The following is an 8292-nucleotide window of genomic DNA, read 5'->3' as shown; positions in this document are numbered from 1 at the left end:
TACCATATAGCCTATATTTGCAGTAGGCTACATCACCTGGTTTGTATAAGTCAACTATGATGTTCACATAATGACAAAGTTCCCTAACATTGCATTTCTCAGAGAATAAGCAGCATGTGACTATCATGTAAAAGCAGGTAGAGAGAGATCAACGTTATCTCTGTGCTTCGCATTCTCCAGCCAACCTTCATTTATGAAGGAGCTGATTATCCAGCTTTCTTGCTTTGACCCTCAAGGGCAAAACTGTTGTAATGTAAGAGAAAGAACACTGGCCAAGCTTGATAAGTCCTGGGTTTTTCAGTTATTAGTTTTGTGCCTTTGGGCAAGATGCTGAACCACCCTGAAGCTCAATTTCCTCACTAGTCAAAAGGAACTGTCTACTCCACCATGTTGTTCTGAAGGACGAACATGATATGGTCTGTTTAAGTCCCTGACACACAAATAGTAGGGGCTATTTGCACTGTAACAACAATGTAATCAATATTTATAGACTGGTGCTGCCTTCCTCATTATAAAAAGTGGAGACTGGGAAAATGTAAAACTGGACTGGCAGAAACTGTGAAGTTCAAAAAGTGCTTTATAAACTGTAAAACAAATTACAAATTTAAAGTAGTCTTATATTATTTCTGTTCTATATATCTTAAGATTTTTATTGTTTATTAGCAGTGTCATAAAAGTAAACTGAAATCAAGAAATATTTCTCGTGAGGAGTTGACATACTGCTTAAAGTGAAGTTTGAACTATGAAACTGGCCTTCCCTGGCATGCATCACCCCTCCATTCTCACTGAAAACAGACATTCCTTTCCTTTTCCTTTTCTCCCAGATAGGTGTTACGGAAACAGAGAAACTTTGGATTCAGGCAAACCTAAATTTTAATCCTGACTCTACCTTAAAATGAGGAAACTTACATCTACTTTATAAAAAATAAAATAAAAGAATTTTTGTAAAGTGCATGGTAGCCAAAAGATTGGCTTCTTTTTATCCTGAGGACCCACAACACAAAGCCACTTCGGTGTGCACATCGCTCCTTGATTCTTGATATACGTGCCTGGTTTTAATCACATCTAATGGTCCTACCTTCAAATTCTGAGTCTTCCGCTCAAAAGCAGATTATTCAACCTCAGCTTCCTCTTCTATAAAATGAAGATAATAATAGAACCTGGCTCATATATTGGGGAGAATATATGAGAAAGTGCATGTAAATTCTTAACCTGGTATCTGGCACATAATAATTACTATGTTAGCTAACAGAACTATAATGATAGTAATAACAACATTTCAGATATATTCTAATTGTCACCTTAACAAACATTTAAATGGGTCAGTGGCAAAGCTATTGGGTAGTTTGCTATTTTTTTCCTTCTTAGGTTTCCTTGGCTGCATTTCTTTCCCTCCCTTCCCAGGGCAGGTCTGTTTCAGTTCAGCTGCTGGCTGGAACATCTGGCACAGTGCCCACGCTTGACGTTTTCTGTTTGTGGAGCCAACAGGGTGGGGAGCTGGGGGGTTTGATCATCTTCACCACTGAGACGTTGGAATCTGTTGAGTTAAACATTGCTCTACTGTTGCCATCCCCTCCCTTTTTTGCTCCCTCCCTATGAATGAATCTGGAACAAATGAACCTGAAGTCTATCTTGAACAGCTATAAAACCTTTATGGTACGTGGGCTGCTCCTCAAGGAGTGGGGCATTAGCCTCCCTATTCATTCCAGAAGTAAACAATGCGTCAGCGTATTCCCTAACACGAGGTCAATGTCTGCGGGAGCAGAGCTCTCTGTGCCTGGCACCTGCTGGTATGGAGAGGTCTGCTGGCAGCTATGCACCACAATCAGCTTTGATGACCACACTAAGTACAGAACTCACTGCTCCAGTGCCTTTTAATTCACTGTGATAGCATCATCTCCCAAACTACACTTCTGTTCAACCTCTAAGCTTAGTGTTCTATAAGAATATGTTCTATATTCTTTTCTAAGGCTATATTGTATTGTATTATATTATATTATATTATATTATATTATATTATATTATATTATTATATGGCAGAATATATTATACAGTACCTATGCATCAAACATTAAATGCACACTGGTTTTTCTAAGTTATCTCTGTGAGAAAAACCCAAAGTAGAACTTGTTTCTTTCTTGGGGGTCCCTGCTGATTCTTGACTCAGGCTTTGCAGTGGCCCTACTGTGATGCTATCCATAAAATTCTGTCTCTCTGGTGACAACAATCAGTCTCTGGACCTTCTGTCTGTGATTTACTACAGGTGCCATCTTTGAAAGATTTATGGCACCAACTATTGAGTGTTTACTTGAAACTTTTCATTTTGTGATACCACATCAATAGCCCTTTCTGATTCTATGGAAGGGCAGGGAACCGTAATTCATTTTCTTGGAGGTCACCATTATTTTTTTTCCTCTCTATCCTGGGCCAGCCAAACACTCATGTTCTATCCCTAATTAGTTATTTTCATCTTGGTTCTTCAAAGACCTCTCTGTCTACACAATCCTCCAAGCCTTCTCATCTCTATGGCTCTTTTTTTTAATGTTCAATGAACTCTGAACTTCTTTTGGCCTCCTTCCCCACCAAGGGATGCCCACATCTGCTGCCTTTAATCCTCAAAACTTTGGTATAATTGACCTAAAACACTACGTTGCTGTCCACAGAACTACATGTAGTGGTCTTTTGGATGGTTTGCCAGGAGTGGCTTTTGTCCAGGGCACCAACAAGATTGAAGTCTTCCCCTTCTTCCAGTAGGCTGCAGTAAATGGCAATCTCAGCCTCCAGCTTGACCTTGATGTTCAGAGGGCCTCATACTTCTGGGCCTATTGCTGCCCCTCTGCCTATGGCTGGGCCAGCTCTGACTCCAGGTGCAGCAGGATCCATTGAGCTGTTCCACCTGCCTGGCACGGCTTATCTCCCCCTCCCTCAGGTTGTTCTCCAAACTAGCCTTCAGATTATTCACTGAGTCCAGGTTGATCTCCAAGGACCGGACCATACATCCCAGCTCTGTAAGTGTCATCTCAGCAGCACCTATCTTAGCGGCCTGCAAGGTGACCACTGTGGTGCTCTCCACAGTTGGATGGGACCAGTACTTGTCTAGTTTTCCTCAGCTCTTCCAAGCCAGCTCATCATCCTGAGCCCAGATGTCTGCCATGATTTTGCTGAGGTCCTGATATTTGGGGGCATCCAACTCCGCAGTCAACCAAGAGGTGGCAATCCGGTTTTGCAGACCATTTACTTCCTCTTCATGGTCCTTCTTCATGAAGAGCAGCTCCTCCTTGAGAGCCTTGATCTTTGTCCCAGCTGCAGTCAAGTGATATTGGTGTCATCAATGACTTTTTGGAGCCCATTAATGTCATTCTCCACAGACTGGTACATGGCCAGCTCTGTCTCATAGTTGACTCTGAAGTCATCAGCAGAAAGATGGGCATTGTCAATCTGCAGAATGAGGAGGGCATTGTCCACAGAATTTGCAAAGATCTGAACCCTCAGGTCCTCAGTGGTCTTGAAATAATGCCCTTTGTCTCTGACCTCAGGTCCCTTCTTCTCTAGGTGTTTCCAGATTTTGCTCACCAGTCTCTGATTATCAACCCCTAGGCTCCTCACCCTCTCCAGGGAGGAGGTCAGGTGGTCATTCAGGCATTGCATAGTCTCCTTCTCACTCTAGATGATCCTGTGCTTGCCAGACTTTTGGCCATCCCTGTAGCCAGGCCCCTGGATATCCAGCTGCCCCACACACTAGTGGAGTGGGACACTGAGATCCAGGAGCCCAAGTCCCCGTACCTACATAGATGTCGGCCATACTGCTAGCTGGCCAGACCCAGTGGCCGGGTGGCTGCATGTAGCCCAGTGTCTGGCAGTTTGTGGAGAAGCTGGAGTGTATACTGAAATTCATGTTGTTCAGGGTGGAAGGTGAGAAGCCAAGACTCAGGTTGAAGTCTCTGGCACATTCTTGTATTTTATTTGGATTCTATTGTAGAATCAATTATTATTAGACCATATCCGGGAAAAAAGAATTGTTTGTTGCTTGCAAGCATCAGGACACCAAAAGGTAGTGACATCCAACAACCAGCTAGCCATGATTTTTGTGACGTTGAGATGACATGGCCTTGGGAGATCAATTCCATGTTAGCTCCATTTTGCCAACAAATTAAATTGAGAAGTGCATTCTCCTACTGTGGTCACCTAATTTAGTCCTGAAGTAGTGCCACACTCTGAGCTAAAATGAGGATATGAAAGAGAATCTCAGAAAGATCTCAAAACCATAGAAGTAGACAGAAGTAGAAACACATGCTGGGGTGACAAAGGTAACAAGTACACTGAATATTTTATATCAGCAAAAAAATATTTTAAAAATCAAATCCCAAATTGCAGTTCAAGAGTTTCACATATGGTAGATTTGGTTACAATTCCTTTTTGAGATGCAAGATAACTTAGCTGGGTAGCAGTTTAATCATCAAATATTTTCCATGAATAAGCCAAACAAGAACCTATGAGCATATTTCCTCCAAAGTGTGACTTCATTGTAAATTTTAACCTGTGCCAGATTTTATATATTTATACCTCTGTTGTGAACAAAAACTCTGAACTAAAAAAGAAAAAAGTTCTATTTTTTTTGTATTTTAGTCTTCAATACATTCTATTTTGTATAATTTGTTTTTCTAAAAACATTAGTTATTATGTAAAGTTAATAATGTGTTGAAAAATACAAAGAAGAAAATAAAAGCCATCTATAGTCTCACCAGCCAGATGGAACTGATAAAATTTGTTGTGTTTTCTACAAGTAACTAGAAATTGTTTCCTTAATTTGGAGCATACTATTCACACCTTTGAGAAGTGTGCTTTTATCATTTAACAATATACTAAAAATATCTACATGATAGTCAGTTATATTAACATAGCACCTTTTTACTTTGTTTTTCTGACATGCTATTTGTGTCTCTCCAAAGGTTACAAACATCTATATTCTCAAGACTTATGTAACTTATTAATCTAGTATGTTCCAAACCTCCAAGTACAAAAGTTCCAATACAGAATACAATTACCTTCTACACATTCCCACTACAAAATCCACCAGTTTATCTACATTTGTACACATGTACGCTGCCTTCATGCTGCTACAAAGGATGAAATGATGTCAGACCAACCCCTTCACTTGTGCCCTGGGTCCTATCCCCTCAGGACTTCTTAAGGACTTCACTTTTAAAATTTCCCCTTCTACATCATCAATTTTTCTCTCTCTTCCCATCACCTTCAAACATGTTGTCACATTTCTGTCATCTTAAAAAACTCTCCCCTGACCCTTCTGTCCCCCTCCAGCTTTAACCACATTTCTTTGTACTCCTATAGACTATATCTGGTTCCACTCCTCTCATTCTCTCTAAAAACAACAGAATCCGGTTTCACTGCTACCACAGCAAAATGCTCCTGTTGAGGTCACCAGTGACCTCCATGTTACCTTATCCAGTGACCCCTTCTCATTCCTTATCTTAATCTCTACCAGTAACCAGCTGTGAGTCTTTCAATAGGTCCCTCAATGGCTCTAAGTTGGTTTTCCTACATATGACTTGATAATAAATGTAAATGTAGTAAATTACTACATTTGTAGTATATGACCTCTAAGGTCCCTGAAAGTTCCAACTGAATTGCCATTACTCAAACAGTGATGCTATGGTGAACCAAGAGCAGCATTTTATAGTTTGTCACTCTCTCCCTCTTGAACAGTTTTTTTTTTTTATTTTATTTTTAGGACATAACACTCTCCTTACCTTACTGTCAGCTCCTACTTGTTCTCCTTTGCTGGTTCCTTCCAATTTCCTGTTCTCTAAACTCTGTAGGGGAGTAAGAAATAGGACTCTTCCTTTTTCCATCTATGCTCACTCTGTAGGTCAGTGATTTTCAACCCTGTTTATGTGAGAATGACTTGGACAGCTTTTAAAACTCCCAAGTGCCTGGGGCTGACCCCCCAAGCTACGATCTAGTTAGTCTATGATCCCCAGGTGTTTAAAGCTCTCACAGTAATTCTATTGTGCAGCCAAGGTTAAGAACAGATGGCCTGGGCCCTGTGTGAACTCATCCAGCTTTAAATAATATCCATACAATGGCGATTCATATTTATATCTAACCTGAATTTTTCTCCTGAACTTTAGATTCTAATATCTGATTACCATCTTGACATCTCCACTTGAATGTTTATTAGTCATCTCAAACTTAACATGCCTAAAATCAAAGTCTTAATTGCTTTTCACCCAAATTTGACCCTTCTGCAGTCCTCTACATCTCAAAAAATAGTGGTCCTAATCTTTCAGTTGCCCAACACAAAAGCATTGGAGTCATCCTTGACACCTCTCCTTATCTCACACTGCATTTCAATCCATCAGTAGATCCTGTTGTCCCTACTTTCAAATACATCCAGGATCCAACCACTCCTTACCACCTTCATCATTACCACCCTGACGCAAGTCACTGTCATCTCTGACCTGATTGTCAGTAGCTCCCTAACTAATCTCACTGCTTTTGCCCTTACTTTCCTCCAGCCATTTCTCAACAGACAAATCAAGTGATGCTCTGCAAAAGTGTATCAAACTGTATCATCACTCTACTCAAAATCCTCCAGTGGCTTCTCATCTCACTCAGAGGTCTTCCTGTGACTACCATTGTCCTGACCCATCATGCTTCTCCACACTCATCTTCTATCATTCTTCTTCTTGCTCACTTTGATCCAGATACTGACATCTTTGCTAATCCTTGAACAACTATAGCATATTCCCACCTTAGGGATTTTGCACTTGCTGTTCCTTCTACTTGGATGGTTCTTCCCTCGGTCTTCTACTGGCCCTGACCCCTCACTCTCTTAAGAACCTGTCGAAATGTGACCTTACAAAACAGAACTTCCTCACCACTTTGTGTAGGAGAGCTCCACCACGTCCCAACCACTACCAGTCTATTCACATATAGTCCTCTGTTTTTCCTGACATCTCTTACCAATGACATATGCATCTATTTCTTTATATGTTCATTGCCTGTCTACCCACACTAGACTGTAAGCTCCATAAGAGTAATTTTGTTAGTTTTGTTCAGTGCTGAATTTTCACCTACTAGAATAGGACTGGCACAAAGTCGACATTTAGTTGATGTCTGCTGAATAAATCGAAAGAGTGAAGCTGTGGTGAAACAAGGGCTGGAAGGAAGAATAATGTCAATTCAGTTGAAACTTTCAGGGATCTTATAGGTCATTTTCTACAACTTTATCATGTCTTGTTTGAGAATACCAACTTAGCCATTGAGGGATCTGCTGAAAGACTCACAGATGGTTACTGGTAAATAAAATAGATGCCATGCCTTCTCCTAGTGTTCCCAATTGATCATATTTTTAAATTATTCCTTTTATCTTAGGATTTTTCAAAAATAAAATAATATATACTTCACTATCATCACTAAGCTAAATTATTGAACTCAAAGAAATGGAGGTCTGATGAAAAAGGGAATTCTGGGCCCTCAAACCAATAACAAAGCCTAGAATCAAGTAGAAAATGGGAAGCACCTTTTCCACCACTTAAACCACATCTCTACTTCAATGCTATACTACAAATCATCATTATATTGTATTCCTAATGATCCCTTCAGTTTGTCTCTTATTGTTCCTATTAACAGACAGGAAAATTGAGGCAGAGACCAAGCAGAGAGAACTATCCTGAAAAACTAACATAAAGGTATAATTTTGAGTGGCTTATCACCAGTGATGATTAACTACACAGACACATTTACTGAAGGGGAAGTAAAGGAGGAGAGAGACATTTCATGTCTAATAATCTGACTTTTACCCCCAGTCACTTTATGTATTTAGAAGGATGCTGGAAAACATTGCAAGCTGGCCTGCAGACACCAGGGCGGAAGATTAGGAAGATCCTTTTTTTTTAACCATTCAAGTTCTGATCATCTACTATAAGCAACAAAATTGGCTGTGAGCCCAACTCCTATAACAGAAGATTAGCAGTTGCACTGCTTCCTCTCCCCAAAGACTCATCCTTAACTTCCTTTGGCTAAATCACAAGGTGTGTTTTTTATTTGCAGTTAAAATGAAGGGTTGGGGGTAAAAAGAAGAGAGAGACAGAGGATGGAAGAGAGCTTTTTATAACCATACCCCTAATTTTTTTAAATCACTCTAAAGAGAATATTTTGATGGTTGCCAGATAGGATAGGGGTTGAGGGGATGAGTGAAAAAGGTAAAGGGATTAAGAAGTACAAGTTGGTTGTTACAGAATAGTCATGGGGATGTAAAATACTGCATAG

The 8292-nt window shown here is 40.2% G+C and overlaps 1 pseudogene; it reads right to left on the bottom strand.

The window, feature by feature from the left end:
- Positions 1-2637: 2637 nt before the first annotated feature.
- On the bottom strand, positions 2638-3895 carry LOC114505996 (annotated as a pseudogene).
- Between the last annotated feature and the right edge of the window lie 4397 nt (positions 3896-8292).

This window comes from Phyllostomus discolor, chromosome 9, assembly GCF_004126475.2.
Source record: "Phyllostomus discolor isolate MPI-MPIP mPhyDis1 chromosome 9, mPhyDis1.pri.v3, whole genome shotgun sequence".
Taxonomy (NCBI): domain Eukaryota; kingdom Metazoa; phylum Chordata; class Mammalia; order Chiroptera; family Phyllostomidae; genus Phyllostomus; species Phyllostomus discolor.
The sequence above is the reverse complement of the archived record's forward strand: the minus strand, read 5'-3'. Positions and strand labels throughout refer to the sequence as shown.